Consider the following 25,271-nt stretch of genomic DNA (forward strand, 5'->3'; position numbering starts at 1 on the left):
TTTGTTTATTGTTGTTTTTTTTTTGGTTCAAAGAGTTTTATTCATTTTCAATAAGACAAAGGAAAGAACAACAGATAATATACATGTCACATCAGAATATCAAGAGACAAAATAAGAGATTATACAAATAATGGCTCTTAAGGGATTATACATAAAAATGTAATAAGTCAGACTGCTATAATGGTAATATAGTACACCAGAATGTGCAACACAAAAACAGACCAAGTTCATGCAATATCAGTAGTATTACAGTAACTCATTAAAGAGGACCATATTTGATGATATGTGTTACAGCTTTCTGCATTTATTTTCTCATATTTAGCCATTAGACAAACAGAATTCCACCACATATTATAGTCAACATTAACTAAATTTTTCCAATTATGAAGGACGTTTTGAAGGGCCAGCACACTCTCACAATCACCAAGCAGTATCTGGCAAAAATCAATATCTGAAGCAGGGGGCAATGTAAAAGTAAGTGCTTTAAAGTTACCAGGTTGGCATTGCAGGACCAGCATTGGGGTGATAAGGAAGCATTGATCTTGTTAGAAAGGACAGGAGTCCAGGTGGCCCGGTGGAGTAGAAAATACAGCGATTGGAGTAGGGAAGCCGATTTGAGTGATCTAAAGAGGTGTGGCCATATTTTTGGCCATAGGTCTGTACCCGCAGTATAATGCAAGTCAACAAGCCATTTGGATAAGTTAGCGGACGAAGCCTGAAACTTCTTCATCTAAATGTATTTGTACCATGCAGAGGCGACACCTCTACCTAGCTGGGAGAATTTGTTCATAAGAATTAATAAATCAGGATTTTCCAGTAGAGATACTAAGTCAGGAAAAGCCTTCCATAAACAGTGGGTAAGTTGTAGTCATCTGAATTGTTGGCTAAGGGGGAGGTTGTAAGAGGCAACTACTTCTGTAAAACTCATCCAAGTATGATGCTTAGCGATATGTTTTAAGAGTCCATATGCCACATTTTTGCCAGGTGGACCAGGAAACTGTGGAGTTCTGTATTCCAATCATTGGATTATGCCATATAGGGGTGTGTAAAGACATGGTCCAAGTGACTTCCACAAGGTCGTTTGCATATATGAGTGCTGATTTAGCAGAAGTTAGAATAAGATCCAATTTGAGCAGGGCAGGGAATTCCATGGCGACAACGGATTGTAAAAGATGAGCACCATATTTATCGCGTTCAATCAGTAGTCAACAGGGTGTGTCGTCTATGTCACAATCAACTGACCATAAGGAGCAGTGGCGAAGAAAAAAGGATATGTGATAATGGTAGGAACAAGGAAAGTTAACCCCACCGGACACTTTATTCGCTTTAAGCTTGTGAAGACTGATACACGGCTGTTTCTTATTCCAAAGAAATTTCAAAAGTATGGAGTCAATGGCGGTATAGAAGGATTTGGGCATTAGAAAAGGAAGCATGTTGAGTAATTGATTTTAGTTGTAATCACCATTTTTATGGTTTCCAGTCTCCCCGACCATGTTAGATTAAGAGAGGACCAGCGACAAAACAAGATCTTTAACCATGGACGTAATATATTCAGCGTTATAAGATAAGGTTTCTTCTAAGGTGGGACCAAAGAATACTCCAAGATATTTAAGTCTCCTGTCAGACCACTGAAAACTAAAAGTAGCAGCATCACATTGTAATTCAGGGCAATTGATAGACATTAATTTAGTCTTATTGGTATTCAATTTGTAACCTGAGAATTGAGGATATCATCAGTGTAAGCCGAGAGCTTTGTTTCTGTAGTTCCACATTTAAAACCACTAATGAGAGGATTATTGCAGATATCCAGGAGAAGGGGTTCCAATGCGAGGTCAAACAATAGCGGTGACAAGAGGCAACCTTGCCTAGTACCCCTTGTAGGATGAAATTGATTTGACAGGTTGCTATTAATATTAATTCTGGTAGAGGGGGAAGTATAGAGGATTTTAATCATATGGATGAAGCCAAGGGGGAGGCCAAACCATTTGAGAATATGAAACAGAAAAGGACATTCCACCTGGTCAAAAGCTTTTTCGGCATCTAGACCGATAATAGCGAGCTTCTGATCAGATGTTTAAAGGTGGGAGATGACATTAGAAAATAGTCTAGTATTACTAGAGGATATCTGCCATTAATGAAGCCAGTTTGTTCAGATGTAACAAGTTTCTTTATGACAGTTTGTAACTGAGACGCAAGTAATTTTGCATAAATTTTTGCATCTGTATTGATTAAAGACAATGGTCTATAGTTCTGTACATATTGTGGGTTCTTGCCTGGCTTTGGAAGCACAATGATCGTGGCTTCAGTGAAAGAACCTGATATTTGACCATGTTCTATGATACAATTAAGGAATTGTAAAAAATGAGGCAGAATGACTGGATGAAAAGATTTATAAAATTCAGTCGTGAGACCATCAGGTCCAGGTGCTTTCTTTGGAGCCATATTATTTAAAGCAGTGAAAAGCTCATCTTGTGTAATAGGGTTATTCAGATAATCACTCTCTGAGGCAGATAGGATAGGGTGGGGTATATTATCTGAGCGAGAAATCAAGGTTTTCAGTATTAATCTCCAATGAGTAAAGATCTTGGTAATATGATTGAAAAACATGAGCTATTTTATCAGGTTAAATATAAAAAGACAGAACCATTCAAAGAGCAACTTAAATTGTAGCAAATATTTATCTTCACTTTCTTAAAACAAATGATAATGACAGGAACAAGCCTCAGAAAGCGGAGCAATTTATCTCATACTGGAATTTCTTCCAAGAGAAGAAAAATTTTTTCTCCTGATGACATCATAGGCTTGAACCCGTCCTTCCTACCATTATTTAAAGTATCAATTCAATTACTTAATTAATAAATTAATTACTTTATTAATATCTTATTTAATCTAACCTCTTAATATTTTAATATTTCATTAATTTCTTTAACTTTCATTAAATTTATTAAAAATCTCATAACTAACTAATACTAAAAATTAAAGAAGAACTACAATTAAGCTGAACACTCAGGACCGGCAACAGATGATATTTTAATTTTTTTAAAGTGCGTTTATGCTTCAAGTATTTTCCAGAGTATTTCAAAAAGGTGCCTCAGTACTGTAAACGATTTTCATTTAGTACTATTTAGCTCAATTCATTATGGCTACTTCATTGCTGTTCAACTCACTTTGTTTAGTCAATGCTTATCAGCTCATTTCAATTATGCTACTTCAGTATTGTAAATCATTTCCATATTGTTTCATTTCATTGCATTTCATTTAAAGGTTTCAACTTTCAACTCATAAAATTTAGAAAATACTTAAAGTGCTTGTACTTATGTGTCAAAAAATTCTCAGCTAATTAAGTACTACATCAATTGATTTAACGTTTCATGTTTTCTCCAGGTTCAAAGTACTTAGCTTATAACTTTGCTCTTTTTGAAACTGGAGTGATAGCTTTGTATTCACTATCTTCCAACGAAGCCTTCGTTTCGCGGGACACATTTACCCACCCGCTGCATCAGGGATAAAGCATTAGCAACACTTTTTCACTTTAGCTGCACAATGCTATCGGTTCCGAGCAATTTGAGTTGTTCTTTGAATGGTTCTGTCTTTTTATATTTAACTATTTAATTAACCATTTAGTTCTATAGACTGATTGTTCTATTTTATCAGGTGCCACAGTGAGGTCATCGGAGCTTGTACATATACAAGAAATGTGATTCCGTTCTTCCTTTTTCTTTAAGTATGAGGCTAAGAGATGACCACACTTATTATTGTCTGAATAATAAGATGCAGACTGTAGCATTAGTGCACTGGCAGAATGGGATCTCAGGACAGAATTTAGCCGTAAATGTGCTTTGTGCAGATTTTGTAACAGCTGAAGGTCTAAGGGATTTTGTTGATGAGAAGCTTCTAGCTGCTTAATAGAATTTTCTAGATTGGAGATTGCTATCTTCTGTTGTTTGCGAATCTTGGCAGAAAAAGAAATTATGATGCATCTGTGTGGTCAGGTTTGTTGAACATAAAAAACTCATTCATTTATTTGGTAATTAATTCTTTAAAGCCTTCTTCTCTGAGCAGCGATGCATTAAAACACCAGTGTTTATTAGTTGAGGTATTAGGGCCACAAGCCAGTTTTGATGAAACAGCCGCATGGTCAGATATTGATATGGGTTTAATGTCAGAGTGGGTAACGGATGAACCGACAGAGTCGCTAATTAGGAAATATTCAATTCTGGAGTATGAGATATGGAGCTGTGAGAAGGTGTAGCCGCAATCAGAAGGTGCAAGTCAGTAATCATATGCTGTAAGGAGAACCAAGCCTTAGGTTTCCTGTACTGTAGTTGTGATTTCCATTTCTAAGTTAGGATTGGAGATCAGGTTGAAATCACCCTCTATGATAAAGGTTGAATTAACATCAAATAACAAAGTGGCAGATATCTCTGAGATATTTCTTCTCAATTTTTTATCCTGGTCCTCTTCCTAGTGTGAGCTTAATAGATGCTATTATTTGTAATTTAATTTAAAATAGTTTGTATCTTTTCTATACAAGCATATATTATAATATGCAAATTGCATAAATTAAAACCCCCCACACACATTGTCCACCTCATTGTGGTGGCATCTTTGGCAGGTATTCATGCCAGTTCGTCACTTCTACAATGATGATCTTTTCGGTAAGTTTTGACCCTGCCTTTTGCCAGCATATCTACTCTTCTTGCTCATCGGTCATTTACACATACATGAGTGTGCATCCCTTGAGTGGTGTGGACTATCTTCTGAGAAGGCTCACACAACTTTTTTTTCAACTCCAGGGATGTCCTAGTCCATCACTTCCAGGTTTCTATAGAGCATCCTTGAAAAAGAATGGAAAATGAATATTAAATTCAGACATCAAAAATATAATAAAAATATATTTTAGTATAAACGTAACTACACAAATGACAAATACCCAATTCAGTTTGGCTTATGAATTCAACCCAGCCATTATAAGCTTGGTTATAGAAAGGCTGAAAAGCACTTCTCCTACATTTTTATTATATTTTGACAAACGCTGAAGATGTTGCAGGAAAAGACTCCTCATCTATGTGAAGTGCTTCCATGGCCTTTCCAATTTCTATTAGTTTATTTTCTGTTTTGGGTTTACTTCATGAGCAAGTTTGCAGATGAAGTGTTATAATGTTTGCACAGATGGAAAACTTATTTTACCTTGAAATCTCACATAGCCTCTCTTAAGAGAGTGCTGTCAAGTTCATCAAATGAATCTCACATAAGTAACCTCAAAGTCAAATCCATGTCTTGGTATTCCCACTGTTCCAATAGACTAGGGGCTCCTTTTACTAAGCTGTGCTAGCGGTTTTAGCGCGCGTTAACCCCTGCGCTATGCAGAAAAACTAATGTCAGCTTTATGGAGGCGTTAGCGTCTAGCGCGCGCTAAAACTGCTAGCACAGCTTAGTAAAAGGAGCCCTAGGTCTCGTCCTTCTTGTAATGTAATTTCTCAGTCCTCTGGAGAAGGAGGAGAGGGAAGCAAAGTCAGCACTGTTTCCTCAATCTGGTGACCTTCCACCAACACCTCCAGCACTTCTGACAGTTATCTTGATATCATATACTGTAGAAGACAACTCAGGGAACCCTCCTTCTTGACAAACCTGTTCAAATAATGAGAAAGAGCAAGAAACTCAAAGTATTAAAACTGAATTCAGATGTTTTTCATAAGCAAGGATGAAAAATTAGCACCTATCTACCATAATGCTTGAAAAGCTTAATACAGTAACATTCTTGGGAAATTCTAACAAATTCTGCAAAAAAGCTCAAAAGCAACAAATTTAAGAAAATAACAATAAGGTAAATGCAGAAATGACCAGGTCATCGCTTGGCAGATTTCTTATGGAATGGCCTGAGTTTCTGGCCAGGATGCTGCCTTGGTTTGGGACATGTGAGCTTGCTGCTCTACTACATCTACCCTGCACCTCATTATGTAGGCTGCCTCAAAAACAAGTTTAATCTAGCATGCTATGGAGGTCTTGGATGCCACCTCCACCTTGTACAGCTCCTGAAACAGGGCAAAGAGCTTGTCAGACTTTCAAAAAGGGATTAGTCAACTTCAAATAGCCTAACACCCCTGCGAACATATCCAGCTTATAGACTTTCCTGAAGAAGTTGGAACCATTGTTTTTCTGGTGTCAGGTCAAAAGCGCGCCGGGACAAAGGCGCGCGCAGACAATTGAGCGCAGCGTGGAGGCGCGCGCCACAGAAAATTACTGTTTTTACAGCTCCGACGGGGGGACCGTGGGGGGGGAACCCCCCCACTTTACTTAATAGAGATCACGCCGCGTTGTGGGGGGTGTGGGGGGTTGTAACCCCCCACATTTTACTGAAAACTTCACTTTTTCCCTGTTTTTAGGGAAAAAGTTAAGTTTACAGTAAAATGTGGAGGGTTACAACCCCCCATACCCCCCACAATGCCGGGGCAATCTCTATTAAGTAAACTGGGGGGGCTCCCCAACAAAACCCCCTGTCGGAGCCCCTAAAAACTGTAATTTTCTTCGGTGCGTGCCTCCGTCTTTGCCTCAGTTGGCGGCGCGCGCCTTTGTCTTTCGCGGGGTTGTCTATGAACCGTTTTTCTTGAAGGCTGGTAGAACCACCATCTAAATGAAAAGGACATTATCACCTTGGGTAAAAACAATGGAATAGTCCTTATTGAACTACAGTGTTCCAAGAAAGACAGATAGGAATCCTAACAGGCAAAAGCCTGCAACAGGAAGACCCATCTGGCCGAACAAAGCACCAGTAGTAACACCATCTTCAGAGTAAGATCCTTCAGGATAGCATGCTTCAAAAGCTCAAAAGGGGAAAAGGGAGGAGGGGGTCTGAGGATAAAAATAGGTCCCACTGAGACCTATCAAAGGATGGCTAAAATGTTTGATCTTCCCCTGCAACCATCTCACCACATCCAGGTGGGCTGCCAAGGAACAGCAAGGGCTTCTTCATAGAAACAAGAAAGAGCCACCACCTGGACAAGGAGTTAAGGGCCAAACTGTAACACATTATTGACATAATCCGTGGTGACCAATATAACACCGATTTTTATGAAAGAGTTCTGGGATAATCTGATAAATTATAGACCAGTACCACTATTAGTGCCAGGCAAAATGACAGAAACTATTATAAAAGAATAGAAATTACTGATTACATAAACATGGTTTAATGGGACAGAGTTAAAATGACTTAAATATCCTATAATCCACTCAGGTGAAGGGGGGCTACATTCAACACTAGTGTAATATATTGATCAATCTATCTTCAGGAAAAAAGGCCTCAGAGTTTGGAGCTCTACGTGAAGTCTTGTCATCGACTGGTACTGTGAGCGTAGTTACGTTCCATATTTTTGCTCAATAGTTCGATCATTGGCCAAAAACCTGAATCTCTATATTAAGTATTTTTTTGTTTTATATTTTTCTTTTTCTATTAGTCTTTAATATTCAGTCACTTAGTGTTCACTTAAGACCTTATTTAAGAATTTGTACAGTAGACCACCCCAACAGTTTGAAAAGAACAGATGATTATTTATCTTTATCAATTTCTTTTTTCATATGTCACTCAATACCACATACAGTCCAATCACAAAGAAAAACATTTAAAGTGCCAGTGGGATATCAGATTACCCTCCAAGAAGCATAGCTCTAAAGGGTTACTTCCTCATATTTCCCGAAGGCACATCTATTTTTATTCTATTCCTTTTCTTCACTTTTTTTTATTAATCTTTCATTCTTGTATAAATATTTTCTTTTAATAAATAGTTTCTTTCAATAAATATTTCACTTAGCTTAGTGAAGAAAAGGAATACAATAAAAATAGATGTGCCTTCGGGAAATATGAGGAAGCGGTCTCAAACACGCGGGCCACATGCGGCCCCCCAGGGACTATTCTGCGGCCCGCGATCTGTCCTCTCCACAAATTTTCCAATTGTGGAGAGGACAATCGCGTACAGACCACTACTGCTGTAACTGGACTTGCAGAAGTCTCTCTGGAGGGAATGTCGGCAAATGGCTCGCGGCTCGCCTAAAGCAGGGGTCCCCAATCTACTTCCCTTCCCGTCTCACTGCCCTCCCCCAAACCACTGCAATCGGGGAACAGGCCAGCGCCGAGGTCTTAGCTCTCCCTGCTTATCTTCCCCAGCTCGGAGCCGACCAATTCCTCTCCGACGTTACAATTGACGTCGGGTGGCGAGAATTGGTCGGCCCCGCGCTGGGGAAGATAAGTAGGGAGAGCTAAGACCTCGGCGCTGGCCTGTTCCCCGATTGCGGCGGTGGCGGCCTGTTCCCCAATGGTGGTGGCTTGGGGGAGGGCAGGGAGAAATAAAGAAAGAAAGGAGGGGACAGGGAGAAATAAAGAAAGAAAGGAGGGGACAGGGAGAAAGAAAGAAAGAAGGGAGACGGGACACAGACAGAAAATAGCATGGAGAGAGAAAGACAGAAAGAAAGGGCGGGCATGGAGAAAGAAAAAAGAAAGAAAGGGGGATGGAGAGAGAGAGAAAGACAGACATATAGAAAGAAAGGGGACATGGAGAGAGAGAAAGAAAGAAGGCGGCAGGGTGAAAGAAATAAAAAGTTGGGGGAGGGAAGGAGACAGATGCCAGACCAGGGGAAAGGAAGGAGGGAGGAAGAGAAAGGAAAGAAAGAGATGTCAGACCATGGAAATAGGAACGGAAGAAGAGAGAGATAGAAGGGAAGGTAAGACATGGAAACGTAGATTTTAAAAAGAAAGCAGAAAAATTGAATATTAAGTTAATGCCAAAGACGGATGCAAGGCAGAAAGTGAAGACGGAGAGAAAAACAGTCAAAGGACATGAAGGCCCTGGAAACATAGTTAAAAGCACAGAAAAATAAAGTCACCAGCCAACAAAGGTAGGGAAAATGATTTTATTTTCAATATAGTGATTAAAATGTGTCAGTTTTGAGAAAGGAAAGATATTAAACTTTAAATGTGAGGGCTGCAGAAAAAATAGGGTACTTGGAGGGCCGCAGAAAAAATAGTTAATGATAATTTTGCATAAGGTAAAAACTTTTTATAGTTTATAAATCTTTCCTTTAACTGTTAAAGGAAAGATTTATAAACTATAAAGAGTTTTACCTCATGCAAAGTAGTTATTTCTTTAATAAGACATTAACTATTTTTTCTGCAGCCCTCCAAGTACCTACAAATCCAAAATGTGGCCCCACTAAGGGTTTGAGACCACTGCTTTAGAACTATGCTGCTTGGAGGGTAATCTGATATCCCATTGGCACTTTAAATGTTTTTCTGTGTGATTGGACTGTATGTGGTAGTGAGTGAAGATTAAAGACAACAGAGATAGTATAAAGGTTTTCTCATATGTGCTATCTAGTAAACAGCCGGAACCATAACCGGAGCCGATGCAGCCAGCGTTTTGCAGAACATAATTTAACCCGCTGCTTCAGGGCCAGTAGTTATCCTTACTTTGTTCTGTCAGTAGTTTTCAGAGTCAATATGGACTGAGTCAAGAGAAATCTTACTTCACCAATTTGGTATATGTCTTTGAAAATATGAAAAAAACACATGGATAATGGTCAGCTGGTTGAGCAATGTATCTAGATTTTCAGAAAGCTTTTGACAAAGTCCCTCAGAAAATTAAAGGGCTATGGTGGGATAAGTGGACATTTTCCATTCTGGATTTTAAAGTTAGTAGGATTAAATGGTCACTTCTCTTAATGGAGGAAAGTGAACAGTGGAGTACACCAGGGAATGGTGCTTTTTAGCATATTTATAAATGATCTGGAAACAGGAATAAAGAGTGAGGTGATCAGATTTGTTGATGACAGTTATTCATGGTAAATCATAAGAAGGTTGTGAGAAATTGTTAAGATCACCTTTTAAAACTGGGCATCCAAATGGCAGATGAAATTTAATGTGGATAAATGCCAAGTGATCCACATTGGGAAGAATAATCCAAATCATAGCTACTTTATGCTAGGTTCCATATTAGAAGTCACCACCCAAGAAAAAAAATCTAGGTGATTAAACATAAGAACAACATAAGAACATAAGAACTGCCTTCTCCAGATCAGACCTTCGGTCCATCAAGTCCGGCGATCCGCACACGCGGAGGCCCTGCCGGGTGTACACCTGGCTTAATTTATAGTCCACCATATCCTTATATGCCTCTCTTAAGGAGATATGCATCTAGTTTGCTCTTGAAGCCTAGGACGGTCGATTCCGTCATAATCTCCTCTGGGAGGGCATTCCAGGTGTCAACCACTCTCTGAGTGAAGCAGAACTTCCTGACATTAGTCCTGAACCTGTCCCCCCCTTAGCTTCATTACATGTCCTCTAGTCCGTGCCAAATTGGACAATGTAAATAATCTTCTCTGCTCTATTTTGTCGATTCCTTTCAGTATTTTGAAGGTCTCGATCATATCCCCACGCAGTCTCCTTTTCTCAAGGGAGAACAATCCTAGTGTTATAAGTCTGTCCTCGTATTCCAGTTTCTCCATACCCTTCACCAGTTTTGTTGCTCGTCTCTGCACCCTCTCCAGCAGTTTTATATCCTTCTTTAGGTAGGGAGACCAATGTTGGACGCAGTATTCCAAGGGTGGTCTGACCATTGCCCTATAAAGCGGCATTATAACTTTCTCCGATCTACTCGAGATTCCTTTCTTTATCATGCCCAACATTCTATTTGCCTTCTTTGCCGCTGCCGCGCATTGTGCCGACGGCTTCAGGGTCCTATCTATCAGTACACCCAGGTCCTTTTCTTGTTCACTCTTCCCCAGAGTTGCACCTGACATTGTATACTCGTATTCCTTATTTTTATTGCCTAAATGCATTACCTTGCATTTCTCCACATTGAACTTCATCTGCCATTTCTCCGCCCATGTTTCTAACCGACACAAGTCGCTCTGGAGTTTCTCTCTATCATCCTGCGATCTGATTGCCCGGCATAGTTTTGTATCGTCTGCAAACTTGATGATCTCACTGGATGTTCCTTCCTCCAGGTCATTGATATAAATATTAAAAAGGATCGGCCCAAGTACCGAGCCCTGGGGTACACCACTAGTCACTTTCTCCCAGTTGGAGAACTTCCCATTTAAGCCCACTCTCTGCTTTCGGTTTTCCAGCCATTTGCCTATCCACCTTTGTATATCCCCCTCTATGCCATGGCTTTGTAGTTTCCTGAGAAGTCTTTCGTGTGGAACTTTGTTGAACACTTTCTGGAAGTCCAAGTATATTATGTCCACCGGCTTCCCACTATCAATTTGCTCGTTCACGGTCTCAAAAAATTGGAGTAAATTCGTCAAACATGATTTCCCTTTCCTGAATCCATGTTGACTGGGTTTCATCAAGTCGTGTGCGTCCAAGTGCCGGACTATGCTATCCTTGATCAGTGCTTCAACCATCTTGCCAGGGACAGACGTAAGACTCACAGGTCTATAGTTGCCCGGTTCCCCTCTCGATCCTTTTTTGAAAATTGGGGTGACGTTCGCTATCCTCCAGTCGTCCGGTATCTGTCCAGTTCTGATTGTCAGGTTTGCAAGTTTTTGCAATAACTCTCCGATTTCAGCCTTCAATTCCTTTAAGACTCTCGGATGAATCCCATCCGGTCCAGGGGATTTGTCACTTTTAAGTTTGTCGATCTGATAGTATATCTGGTCTAAGTCCATTTCAACTGTGGTGAGGCTGTCTTCTATTTCTCCTGCAAACACTTTCTCCGCTTCAGGTATTGTTGAGGTGTCCTCCTTCGTAAAGACGGACGCAAAGAAGGAATTTAGTTTGTCTGCGATTTGTTTATCTTCCTTGATGTACCCTTTTCTCCCCTGGTCGTCCAGGGGTCCCACTGCCTCTTTTGCAGGTTTTTTTCCTTTCACGTATCTAAAGAAGGGCTTGAAGTTTTTGGCCTCCTGGGCTATTTTTTCCTCATATTCCTGTTTTGCATCCCTCACCGCCTTGTGACATTTCTTCTGATCATCTTTATGTTTGTTCCAGGCTTCGGTTGTCTTTATGCATTTCCATTTTTTGAAAGAGTCCTTCTTTTCTTTTATGGCTTCCTTCACCTGTATGGTAAGCCATGCCGGTTCTCTTTTGCTCTTTGTTCTCCGATCTTTGGAAATCCTCGGAATGTAGAGATCTTGTGCTTCTGTGATAGTATTTTTCAGTAGGGTCCATGCCTGATCAACCGTTTCAAGTTTGTCCACCATCTTCTCGAGTCGTTTTTCTACCATGGCTCTCATGCTATCGTATTTACCCTTTTTAAAGTTCAAGGTGGTGGTTAAGGTTTTGGCATGTTTCCCTTTCCTGATGTCAAGTTTAAAGTTGATTACATTGTGATCACTCGTTCCCAGTGGAACCATGACTTCCACTTCTGTTATCGGTCCCGTGAGGCCATTTAGGACCAAGTCCAAGGTGGCGTTGCCTCTTGTCGGCTCTTTTACCATTTGTTCCAGGAAGCAATCCCCTAGCACCTCCAGGAACTTGGCTTGCATTATACATTGAAATCTTCTGCTCAGTGTGTGGCACTGACCAGAAAAGGAAACAGAATGCTAGAAATTATTAGGAAAGAGACAGAAAATAAGAAAGAATATTATAATACCTTTGTTACTGCTCTATCTTATCTTGAATACTGTGTGAAATTCTGGCTACCAAATTTCAAAAAAGATAGTGAAATTAGAAAATTTCAAAGAAGAACAACCAAAATGATTAAAGGGCTAGAATTCCTCTCTTATAAGTAAAAGGTTAGGGCTTTTCAGCTTGGAGAGGGGAAGCTATGATAAGAGGCCAACAAAATCCTGAGCGGAGTTGAACAGGTACATATGAATTGTTTAAATCATTCAAAAAGTAAGTTACACGGTTAATACTTTTAAAACAAATAGGATAAATTATTGATTCTACTTAACGAATTAAGCTCTGGAACTCATTACTGGATGAAATGGTAAAAGCAATTAGCATGATTTGAAAAGGTTCTTAGAGGAAAAGTCCATAAACTGTCAATAAGGTAGATATATGGGGAAAGCCACTGTTTATTCCTGGGGTCAGAAGCATGGAATCTTGTTATTTGTGACCCAAGTTTGGCCACTACTGAAAGCAAGATATTGGTCTAGATCAGGGATCTCGAAGTCCTTCCTTGAGGGCCGCAATCCAGTCGGGTTTTCAGGATTTCCCCAATGAATATGCATTGAAAGCAGTGCATGCACATAGATCTCATGCATATTCATTGGGGAAATCCTGAAAATCCGACTGGGTTGCGGCCCTCAAGGAGGGACTTCGAGATCCCTGGTCTAGATGGACTATTGATCTGACCCAGAATTGCAAGTCTTATGTTCTTAAGGCCTAAACCATGCTCCACACCCTGCTGTAGAAAGACCAAACTAGTGAACATGGTACTTTCAACAATGAAGCTTGCCTGTGAGAGCACCAGCCCTCAAACAGTTTCCACATGTGCACCTAAGCAGAGGCTATAACAAACAAAAAGGGAGCAAGACCCTCCATGAAGATGGGACCCTGCTGGAGGATCTCACAGGTCCTTGTTAAACGAAAAAGCACTGAAGGTCCGTGCACCATAGGCATCGTGGCCAATCCGCTGCCACTAAAACCACCAATAAGGGATAACTACTGTCAATAGAACCTGACATTTTACTGTTACTCTTAGCATTTTATACATTTCCTTCCTGTACCACTACCTCTTACCTTTTTGCTCATATTCGGTGGTTCCATTCATTTAAATTGCTACAGCCCATGTACATTGATAAGTGGTGTAGCCCTTTTGGTCTTTTTAAAAGCACGGAAACAGCTGTTGGCATCTTGTGAATAAATAGAATGTCAACATATACTTTGGCTAGAACTTCATTGGTCTACCTCTACTTTCTGATTCATTGATTGTCCATGTAGGGGTTTCCATTCTTTCTTTAATCTGAATTTGACTAATTAAAACCAAACAAAAATAATAAATCTCTTTTAGAAACATGATGGCAGATAAAGGCCAGATGTCCCATCCAGTCTGCCCTTCCACACTATCTATTATCTCCTCTTCTCCCTGAGAGATCCCACATACCTGTCCCATGCTATCTTAAATTCAGGAACAGTTTCATCTCCACCGCTTCCACTGGGAGACTATTCTAAGCATCTATCACCATTTCTGTAAATAACTATTTTCTTTATTGAAATTTAACAAATTCAACAAGAAGCACAAGAAATGCATAAAGAAAATCAAAACAATTAAGGAAATCTTCAATTAACATAAAAATTGCTATCTTCCTTAGACCCCCCAATAGTAAGGAGGACAGATCTTGGTAAAGAGAAGAAAATCACATAAATAAAAATAGGAAATAGGCTTAACAAAAGGTCCCAGTATCCATAAGAGTGGTTCTTAATCTCTCCCAAACATTCACGTCACCAACTTCTTCATATCCAAGAATATTCTCAGTTGTTCTGGTGCATAGAAAACATATTTCATTCCTAAGTACTTAATCATACACTTGCATGGGTATGCCAAAAGGAATGAGGCACCAATACTCAGTGCCTCGGGTCTCATTGCAAGAAATAGTTTTCATCTTTCTTGTGTTTGGCGGGTTAAATCAGGAAACATCCAAACTTTATCGTGGAATAATGCTTGTAAATTCCGATAATACAATTTGAATATAGCGTTAACATCTTGCTCGAATAGAAGAGAGACCAATAAAGTAGCTCATTCAGTTGTTTCAAGCAAGTCTGTAATATTTAAATTTTCCTGGCCATTTGTATTAATTTGTCCCATATCTGGATTTACTTTTTTAAATGGCACATAGTAAATTTTATTTAATGGTGGAAAAGCTTCCAAGGAAAATTTCAAAACTTCATTCAGATATTTTTTAAATAAATCCAGAGAAGACATTCATGGTGATTTAGGAAAATTTAACAAAAGGATATTCAATCTGCGGTTAAAATTTTCCAGTTGTTCTATCTTTCAATTAAAAAAAACTTTGGGCTTCTTTTACTAAGCTGCGCTAGCGGTTTTAGCGCACACTTAGCGCGTGCTACACGCTAATGCCTCCATAGAGCTGGCATTAGTATTTTTGGTGTAGCGCAGGGGTTAGCATGCGCTAATCTTCAGCGCGCGCTAAAACCGCTAGCACAGCTTAGTAAAAGGAGCCCTTTGTCTTTTACAATTTCAGATGTTAAGTCTTGGAGAGTATCCACCTTTTCTTTAACTTGCTTTAAATCTGAGGCAAAGTCTTCTTTTATACTTTCCACTTTTTTCTCTAAAGAAGTAACAATACTTACAAGCAGAGAAGTATCTTGAGAAGATTTGGTAACATTACTGTTTAGGTGCTGGTGAATTTCCCATATGTTCTCCAGAGTTATCACCGGCGGTTTTATTAGCTGGGAGCTAACTCCAACTCCCAGCTCTGCCTGCTTTCCCATGTTCCTTGTTCACATGAGAGTCCTCACGAGACTTCCCCAGCACTGGCGCGTTGAGAGCAGGGCACGGTGAAGTAACGACTCCCAGAAGTGAAAGGGGTATTTCGAAGTTTAGCTCCTCGGCTTCTCCTCCACACACCTCCGGACCCTTCCTGGGACCTCAAAGTAGTGGCGAACTCCAAAATAGAGCGCTGGGCAGGGGAAGACGTTCTGACCATCGAGGGCACGGAATGAACACTTCCTTTCCGTTTGGTGTGCAACATAGCGATCAGATAAGAGTTAGTCTGCAAACTCTGCCTTGCTCAATCAGAGACACCGTCACTTGTCCGCCACCATCTTAGATCTGAATAACTATTTTCTTACGTTACTCCTGAGCCTATCACCTCTTAACTTCATCCTATGCCCTCTCCTTCTGGAGTTTTCCTTCATTTGAATACTACTTCCAAAAGCCTTCAATATTTCTCAGTTTGAACCATTTGCTGGAAGACTGCAGGTACAGTTAATCATTTTAATTGTATTATTTTTTGTTGTAATAAATATTTTTTGAATGAATGATTGAATTTATGAATGAATATCTAGTGTGATTGTTTTACTTTACTATTAAAAAAATACTTATTGTAAGTCGCTGTGACCTTTAGCATTCAGTGGGATATTAAATATACAATAAACAAACATTTAGAACTAATAATCCATATAAGCAATAACTGTCACTATTCATGCATATAAATGTAGACATTGTATTTAGTTAGCTTAAGTTATACAGTATTCAGAACAGCTTAATTTCATGTTCTACCTATAACCTATGACTTCAGTAGTAAGTAAACTAATGGAAATGCTTCTTAAGTGGATAATGAGATTTCTAGACTAAAATGGACTGCAGGACCTAAAGCAACATCCTATATAATAAAACCCTAGAGCGCTCATGCGCTCTTGAAATTTCGTGATCTCTGCCGCCGTGATTTCTGATCCGTGGCAGCCAATTCGGCAGCAGGGAAAATTCTGGCGACTCCCCTCCTCCCGCCCTCACTCATCAATCGCTGGAGGAAGCGCAGGCAAGCTCTCTCCCAGCTCGCGTCCTCGCCGCCCCGATTGGTGCTGGTGGCGGCTGCCGGGAGGAGGGCTTCGTGGAGCACTGCCGCACGCCAACACCTTCACAGTCTCCTTAGCGTCCTCGCCGCCCTGATTGCCGCTTCCGCGACGCAGGCGGGAATAGGAAAGGGTAAGGGAGCCGAGTCAGCAGAGGTTGGGCTGGGAGGGAAGAGAAGCGGTCTGCCTCGGGTTTTTCAAAGCCTGGCTTCTTCGGGCAGCAGCAGCGTTTACAATTCGCTGCTGTTGCCAGCTTTAGGCCTTCCTCTCTGGCGGGTCCTGCCTACTTTCTGTTTCAGGAAGATGATCCGACAGAGAGGAAGACCTGAAGCCGGCAACAGCAATGAATTGTGAATGCTGCTGCTGCCCGATGAAGTTCAAGGAGGAAAGGGAGCAGAGGGGGAGAGAATGGCTTGGAGGGAAGAAGAGATGGCAGGGAAAAGGAAAGGGGAAAGGAAGGAGGAGATGCCATATGGAACAGAGAGAGAGAGGGCGGACACTGGATGGAAAGAGAAGAGAGGACAGTGAATGGAAGGGGCAAGACAGAGGGTGAACAGTAGATAGAAGGGGTAGAGAGAGGGAGACAGACACTGAATGGAAGTATGAGGGAGAGGAGGGACAGCCACTGAATGGAAGTCTGAGGGACAGGGGGAGCAGACGTTGGAAGGAAGTGGGGAGGAGAAAGAAAAAAGGGCACATGCAGGATTGAGGGAAGAGGATAGAGTTAGAAATAAAGATAGACAGGGGGCCAGGGAGAGACAGACAGAAAGAATGACAGACAGACAGCATCCAAGGAGAGAGAGACAAATAAAAAAAAAAAAACACAGACATGTACTCTAGCACCCGTTAATGTAACGGGCTTAAACACTAGTGGTTTTATAAGAGGTAGGCCTTGTCAGACAAATCTGATTGATTTCTTTGACTGGGTGACCAAACAGTTGGATTTAGGAGAGACGCTAGATATGATTACTTGACATGGCTCCGCATAGGCAGTTGATAAAGCACAGTTACTTACCGTAACAGGTGTTATCCAGGGACAGCAGGCATATATTCTCACATGTGGGTGACGTCATCTACGGAGCCCCGATGCGGAAGCATTTTCAAGCAAACTTGATTGAAGATTTAAGTTTGCTCTGCTGCTCCACGCATGCGTGCCTTCCTGCTCCACTAGGGGGTGCATCCCCTCGTGGTCTCCAGTTCACTTAACTAGCCAAGAAGCCAACCTCGGGGAGGTGGGCGGGTTGTGAGAATATATGCCTGCTGTCCCTGGATAACACCTGTTACGGTAAGTAACTGTGCTTTATCCCAGGACAAGCAGGCATGATATTCTCACATGTGGGTGACCTCCAAGCTTACTGAAGAGGGATGGAGGGAAGTTGGCAATTTAAGCAAATAGATTTCGCAATACCGATTGGCCGAACCGGCCATCGCTTCTGGACAGGGAGTCCAGACAGTAGTGGGAGGTGAAGGTATGAACCGAAGACCATGTGGCAGCCTTGCAGATTTCCTCAATAGGTGTGGACCTGAGGAACGCTACGGAGGCTGCCATCGCTCGGACTTTGTGTCCCGTTACTCGACCATGCAGTGCGAGACCAGTCTGAGCGTAGCAAAAGGAGATGCAATCGGCCAACCAGTTGGACAAGGTGCGTTTGGAAACTGGGTGGCCTAACCGGTTTGGGTCGAAGGACAGAAACAGTTGTGGGACTTTCCGGTGTGGCTGGGTGCGTTGGAGGTAAAAGGCCAACGCTCTTTTGCAGTCAAGAGTGTGGAGCGCCACTTCTCCAGGGTGAGAGTGGGGCTTGGGGAAAAACACGGGTAAGACGATGGACTGATTGAGATGGAAATCAGACACTACTTTAGGTAGGAACTTTGGATGGGTGCGGAGTACCACCTTGTTGTGATGGAATACCATGAAGGGTGGGTCCGCTACCAGCGCTTGTAGCTCACTAACCCGCCGTGCGGAGGTGAGCGCGAGTAAGAAAATTACCTTCCAAGTGAGGAATTTTGGATGGCATTTGTCTAGTGGCTCAAATGGGGGTTTCATTAATTGAGCCAGAACCACGTTAAGGTCCCAAACCACCGGGGGAGGTTTGAGAGGGGGGTGGACGTTCAGCAGACCCTTCATGAAGCGAGTGACTAAGGGATGGAGCGAGAGGGCTTTCCCTTCCAGGGGCTGATGAAAGGCCGCAATCGCACTGAGGTGTACTCGAATGGAGTTGGTCTTTAGGCCGGAATGAGATAGTTGAAGTAGATAGTCAAGGACCAGGGGGACGGGGACCGACACCGGGTCCTGGCTGTGGGAGGAGCATCAGGTTGAGAATCTGGTCCACTTTTGGGAGTAGCAGGTTCTCGTCGAGGTTTTTCTGGAGGCCTCCAATATCTCCTTGACTGATTGAGACACGGGGAGAGCTGTCAGGGGGAGAGAAACCAAGCATTCAGATGAAGAGACTGAAGATTGGGATGTAACAGTGAACCCTGACCCTGTGACAGTAGAGAGGGAAACAGAGGCAGAGGCAGTGGATCTCTGACACTGAATTGAAGTAGCAGGGAAAACCACGGCTGGCGTGGCCAGCGAGGGGCAATCAGGATCAGGGTGGCTTGTACTGTTTTCAGGTGGACAAGCGTCCGCAGTATCAGAGGAAACGGCGGGAACGCGTATAGGAACCTTCCCTCCCAGTCGAGGAGGAAGGCGTCGGCCTCGAGTCGGTCCGGGGAGTATATCCGGGAGCAGAAGAGAGGCAGCTTGTGATTGTGAGGGGACGCGAACAGGTCTATTTGAGGTGTCCCCCACCGTTCGAACACTCCTCGCAGGATCTGAGAGTGTAGTGACCACTCGTGTGGCTGGAGGAGACGGCTGAATCTGTTCGCCAGGCAGTTTTGTTCTCCTTGTATGTACACCGCTCGAAGGAAGGTGTTGTTGGAGATTGCCCATTTCCAGAGGCGCAGGGCTTCCCGACAAAGGGGCCAAGACCCTGTCCCCCCTTGTTTGTTTACGTAGTACATCGCTACCTGGTTGTCGGTTCGGATGAGAACCACTCGGTCGTGGAGCAGATGTTGGAAGGCTACAGCTGCGAGATAGATGGCCCGAAGTTCTAGCACGTTGATGTGGCAGCGACGGTCTTGTGCTGACCACATTCCTTGGGTGCGTAGGCCGTCCAGATGGGCTCCCCAAGCGTACTCCGACGAGTCCGTGGTGAGTACCTTGCTGTGGGGTGGGGTGAGGAAGAGCAAACCTTTGGAAAGATTTGAAGAGTCGGCCCACCAGCGGAGCGATCGTTGCAATGAAGGAGTCACTGTCACTGAGTGGTCGATCGGGTCCCGGTCTTGACGCCATTGAGACGCCAGGGTCCATTGAGGGATTCTCAGATGGAGGCGGGCGAAGGGTGTGACATGGACGGTGGAGGCCATGTGGCCCAGAAGAGTCATCATCTGTCGGGCTGATACTGAGGTCAGCAGGGAGATCCTTCGGCTCAAACTTACTAACGCCTCCAGGCGCGGAGGGGGGAGGAAGGAACGGAGGCGAACCGTGTCCAGCGTGGCCCCGATGAACTGTAGGGACTGCGAGGGGCGTAGTTGAGATTTTGGGAAGTTTATTTCGAACCCCAGACTTTGTAGGTAGGTAATAGTCTGTTGGGTCGCTGAGATAACCCCTTCCCTGGACGGGGCTTTGATTAGCCAGTCGTCCAGGTAGGGGAATACCTGGAGGCCCTGGGAACGTAAGGTTGCTGCTACCACCACGAGGCACTTGGTGAAGACCCGAGGTGATGATGCTAGTCCGAAGGGGAGGACTCGGTATTGTAGGTGCCAGTCCCCTACTTGGAAGCGCAAGAACTTGCGGTGAGCGGGGTGCACTGGGACATGTGTGTACGCCTCCTTGAGATCGAGGGAGCAGAGCCAGTCGCCCTCGTCGATCAGGGGGTAAAGTGTTGGTAGTGAGAGCATCCGAAACTTTTCCCGTACCAGGAATTTGTTGAGGCGTCTCAAGTCTAGTATTGGGCGTAGGTCTCCCGTTTTTTTCGGTACCAGGAAGTAGCGGGAGTAGAAGCCCTTCCCCCGTTGGTCGGGGGGAACCTTCTCCACTGCTCTCAGGCGAAGCAGGTCTCGAGCTTCGGAGAGGAGTAGGGGTAGCTGAGTCCGGTTTGGAGGGCAATTCCTTGGGGGATTGTCCGGAGGAATGGCCCGAAAGTTGAGAGAGTACCCTGATGAGATCACGCCAAGGACCCATGCGTCCGACGTGATTTGTTCCCAGTGAGGGTAAAAAGCTTTGAGTCGACCCCCGATGGGAAGGTGGCCTGGGACTATGGCGGAGGGGGCCCACCCCCTTCCGCGTGTCCCGTCAAAAGGACGGGGATGGTTTGGTGGTCGCGGGCGGTTGGGACTTGGGCATGGCCCTGTGGTGGGCTTGCGGACGTCTGGGTGGGGGCCGCGAGAAAGCAGGGGTGGACTTTTGTGGGTAGCGGCGCGGAGGGGCCCTGTATGGCCTGTACGCTGGCGGTTTGGGCTTTTGCCGGACAAGGGAGGCAAACGAGCGTTCATGTTCGGAGAGGCGTTTTGTCGCCGCCTCGATAGTGTCATCGAACAATTCCTTTCCCACGCAGGGGAGGTTAGCCAACCGGTCCTGTAAGTTGGGGTCCATGTCGACCAGGCGCAGCCAGGCTAGTCGGCGCATGGCGATAGCGAAGGCTGCTTCTCTGGAGGAGAGTTCGAAGCCATCGTAGGCCGCGTGGAATAGATGAAGGCGCAGGTTGGAGAGGGACTCTAAAAGCAGGCCGAACGTTCCTTGCCGGGAGGCCGGTAGGTCAGTCTCAAAGGCTCTCAATAGTCCAATGAGGTGTTTGAGGTATGATGTGAAGGTGAAAGTGTAGCTTTGCACCCTAGAGGCCATCATTGCGTTTTGGTATAGTCTCCTGCCGAACTTATCCAGGGTTCGGCCTTCTCGGCCTGGGGGGACCGCTGCTGAGACCCGGGACGGGTGAGCCTTTTTCAAGGAGGATTCTACTAGCAGCGATTGGTGGGAGAGCTGTGGTTGCTCGAATCCCGGGTAAGGTACTGTGCGGTACTTGGCCTCCATTTTGGAGGGTACGGCCGTGACCATGTAGGGGGTCTCCAGGTTCCTGAAGAAGGCCTGTTGGAGTACCGGGTTGGGTGGTAAGCGAAGGGACTCTCTGGGCAGTGATGGCATATCCAGCTCCGCCAGGTACTCCTTAGAGTATCTGGAGTCGGACTGGAGGTCTAAGTCCAATGCGTGGCCCATGTCTTGGACAAAGCGAGTGAAGGATGGGCGAGATGTCCCCGGGGCCCCGTGCGGGGTCGGGGAACGAGACCTTCGTCGGGTGGAGAAGGATAGGGAGGCTTCCCTCGAGTATCGAGGTTCATGCTCTGATCCATGCTCCAAGACTGGGGAAGCACTGTGAGAGTGTTCCGGGGTTGTCGATCTTCGGCGTCTCGGTGAGCCCCTCGGAGACGATGCCGGGGTTAGGGGCACCGATCGATGTCGGATCGGTGACCTCGATCCGGACTCCCTCGGAGAATACATCCGAGGGGGAGTTCGGAGGATGCGCGGGTTGGAGAGTGATAACTCAGCCACCCTTAGTGGTCCCGTACGAGGTGTGGGGGAACGGCCTCGTAGAGTTGGTGAACCTCGGGCCTTCTTGGAGGTATGGCGGTTCGAGGTTTCTGTCGTTCTAGCCCGACGTTTTGCCCCTCGGCGGTCTGCGGAGGGGGAACGTCTCGGGTGCCTCGGCGAGGAGTCCGAGGAGGATGGGATGCGGCGAGGATTGCGCACCCTTCCTCGAGGTTGTTCGGTGCGAGGCTCAGGCTGGTCTGGCACATTCGAGGTCGAGGCCGATTGAAACTGGGCCATTGCAGCGGACAGCTCCGACGTGATCATCGCTCGGAGTAGGTCTTGGAAGACGGGCACGGACAGCATCGAAGGCATGTCCACTGCCTCGGTGCGCTCCACCGGGGGCGACCTCGTATCAGAGTATTCCCGTGTGGTGGAGGCACGGCCCGAAGGCTTGGAGGGCTTAGGCGGGGCTGTAAGCATGGGGCTTCCGCCATGCGTCGCCATTGTCCCCGAAGCTGGCTTCTTCGCTGTTACAGAACCTGAAGAGGGGACTTACCCGGAGCCGAGGCTTTCTGTTGTCCCGAGGACTTCGGGGTCGAGTCTCGAGGGGATGCCGAGGTATCCGGGGCCGAGGTCAAGGCCGGGGCCGAGGCCGGGGCCGACCTCGAGGCCGAGGTGGAGGGTTGGTCCGGGGTGAAGAGGTCCGCCATGCGGGCTTTTCTTCGGCGGAGGGCCCTGTTTTGGAAAATAGCGCACTGGGGGCAGGAGTCGGTTGGATGAGCCGCCCCCAGACAGAGGATGCACCGGCGATGCGGATCTGTGAGAGAAAGAAGCCGCTCGCACCGGGTGCACTTTTTAAAGCCGGTCAGAGGCCGGGACATTAAATCGAAAGTAGCCGCGGCTCGATTAGCCACGCGGCCACGGGGACCCGGAAGCCTCCGGGTCGTTGAAAACGAAGCAGGAATCAAGTAAGAAAGGTAAAGAATTCGCGCACAGCGACTTAATCGTGAAAAAACAAGAAAAAAATCGCGGTGCTAGAAGGCAGTTGGGGCAGAGCCTGAAAAACACGGCTTCTAGGCTCGCGGAAAAATTTGAACTGGAGACCACGAGGGGATGCACCCCCTAGTGGAGCAGGAAGGCACGCATGCGTGGAGCAGCAGAGCAAACTTAAATCTTCAATCAAGTTTGCTTGAAAATGCTTCCGCATCGGGGCTCCGTAGATGACGTCACCCACATGTGAGAATATCATGCCTGCTTGTCCTGGGATAAATAAACTGAATGTCCTAGGTATGGGCACTAAAGCGACAAACTGAATTAAAAACTGGTTAAATGGAAGGAGATAAAGGGTAGTGGTAAATGGAATTTGCTGTGAGGAGGATGTTGTTAGTGGAGTGCCGCAGGGATATATCCTTGGGCTGGCTCTTTTTAACATATTTGCGAATGATATTGCAGAAGGACCGTCTGGTAAAGCTTATCTTTTTGCAGATGACAACAAACTCTAACAGGGTAGACACCCTGGAAGGTGTGGATAACATGAGAAGGGATCTAGCAAAGTTTGAAAAATGGTACAGTAAGATTTAAGGGTAAAAATGCAGGGTCATGCACTTGGGGCTGCAAAAATTCAAAAGAACAATATACTATAGGAAACAAAGTACAGTACTTCTGTGTTGAAAGAAGAGCGGGGCTTGGGGGTGATTGTGTCTGATGATCTTAAGATGACAAAACAGGTAGAAAAGGCGATGGTCAAAGCCAGGAGGATGCTCAGGGAGAGAAATGACCAGTAGTAAAAAGAAGGTAATAGTGCCATTGTATAAATTTCTGCTGAAACCCCATTTGGAATACTGTGTGCAATTCTGATGACCACACCTTTAAAAAGATATAAATAGGATGGAGTCAGTCCAGAGGGCTGCTACAAATTTGGTTGGTGGTCTTGTCATAAAGCATATGAGAACAGACTTATAGAGCTCAATTTGTATACTCTGGAAGAAAGGCAGGAAAGAAGGGCTTATGACAGATAGTGCAGGCAGGGGCTGGACATACTCTGGTAAGTCATGGGATGCAAAATCACTCCCCCTGCACTTTTCAGTCCATCCCCTTATTTCAGTTCACATTCAGAAGTGCAAAAGAAACCACACAGACTCCAGAGGTAAAATAACCCAAACTGGAAAGCTTTACTGGAACTCAGCAAAAGTGTTCAGCTTCAAAAACAATGTCCAAACAGATGTACAATGTCAAACTGTCCCTTTGCAAGGGATGGTTGGTTTTATGAAAACCTGACTAGTTGTTAAAATCAATCAGCTATTTACACTGTTGCTGTCCTCCTATCCCCATCTCAATTGGCAACTCCAGAGAAGGCAGAACTATCTGGTTCTTCTCCAGATAGTTATGAAAAATCAAAAGCAATCAAATTATGAAAACCAGTTACCACACTGTGATCCAGTCAGGATCTTTCCCAGTTGTCACATCCAACATCAGCGACACGGACCTCCCTCTCCGTCCTTCTTCCTGGAGCATGCAGTATCTCTTCCACCTGCCTTCGGTCTTACCGAAGGCACTCTTGCGTTGCTCAGCTCTCGAAATCACTCTGGAGCTCACTCTTGCTACTCTGTTCTCCTGACAGGGGTAGTCTCCAAACACCCAAAGTTTGCCCAGCCTTCTTTGGTGATACCTCATGGGATGCTCCCTCACCTCTCCTAGTCAGTGGCTGGGAACATGGAAGACCAAAGACCCTTGGCCTAGCAACATAGGTACTTTTATCCCCTTTACTCTCCTCCCTCCAATAACCACACTGTAACTTCTACTAACATATCAATGCACTGGCTATACCACTTCTCCAGGCATCCAGCACTCCTCCCCGGCTCTGCACTCTCATTCCTCAGGGGGATTACGTATGTCTCTATTCCAACCTATGCTGTCTCCCCTGGTCTTCGCCTTTAAGTCTATGCATGCGTTTTATGCAAGTTATTTGTAGAACCGGTGCGAATTAATAAAAAGAAAGACGACTTATGCATCAGCATCGGTTTTGCAACACTTACCGCTTTGGTGGTAAAACCTACCGTAGCACTGTGCAAGCAAGTCCTCGGAGTCTTGCCTCCGTGCGAGCGTCAGCTTGAGCCCAGCTGCTGAATTTAGTTGAAGGGAATCGGACTCGGTCCTCGGAGGACCCTGGCAGGTAGCTGATCGCCCGTGCAGTTCTCTACATCCCCCGCCGCTTTCCTTCCCTGGCGA

The 25,271-nt window shown here is 44.7% G+C and overlaps 1 long non-coding RNA gene across 1 annotated transcript; it reads right to left on the minus strand.

The window, feature by feature from the left end:
- Nucleotides 1-25,260, minus strand: LOC117357087. The gene is made up of 2 exons (XR_004538765.1): nt 25,100-25,260; nt 1-4,837 (listed from the first exon to the last, which is right to left on the minus strand). It is a non-coding gene; the product is annotated as an uncharacterized LOC117357087 (long non-coding RNA).
- Nucleotides 25,261-25,271: the final 11 nt, after the last annotated feature.

Source organism: Geotrypetes seraphini, chromosome 3, assembly GCF_902459505.1.
Source record: "Geotrypetes seraphini chromosome 3, aGeoSer1.1, whole genome shotgun sequence".
NCBI lineage: Eukaryota > Metazoa > Chordata > Amphibia > Gymnophiona > Dermophiidae > Geotrypetes > Geotrypetes seraphini.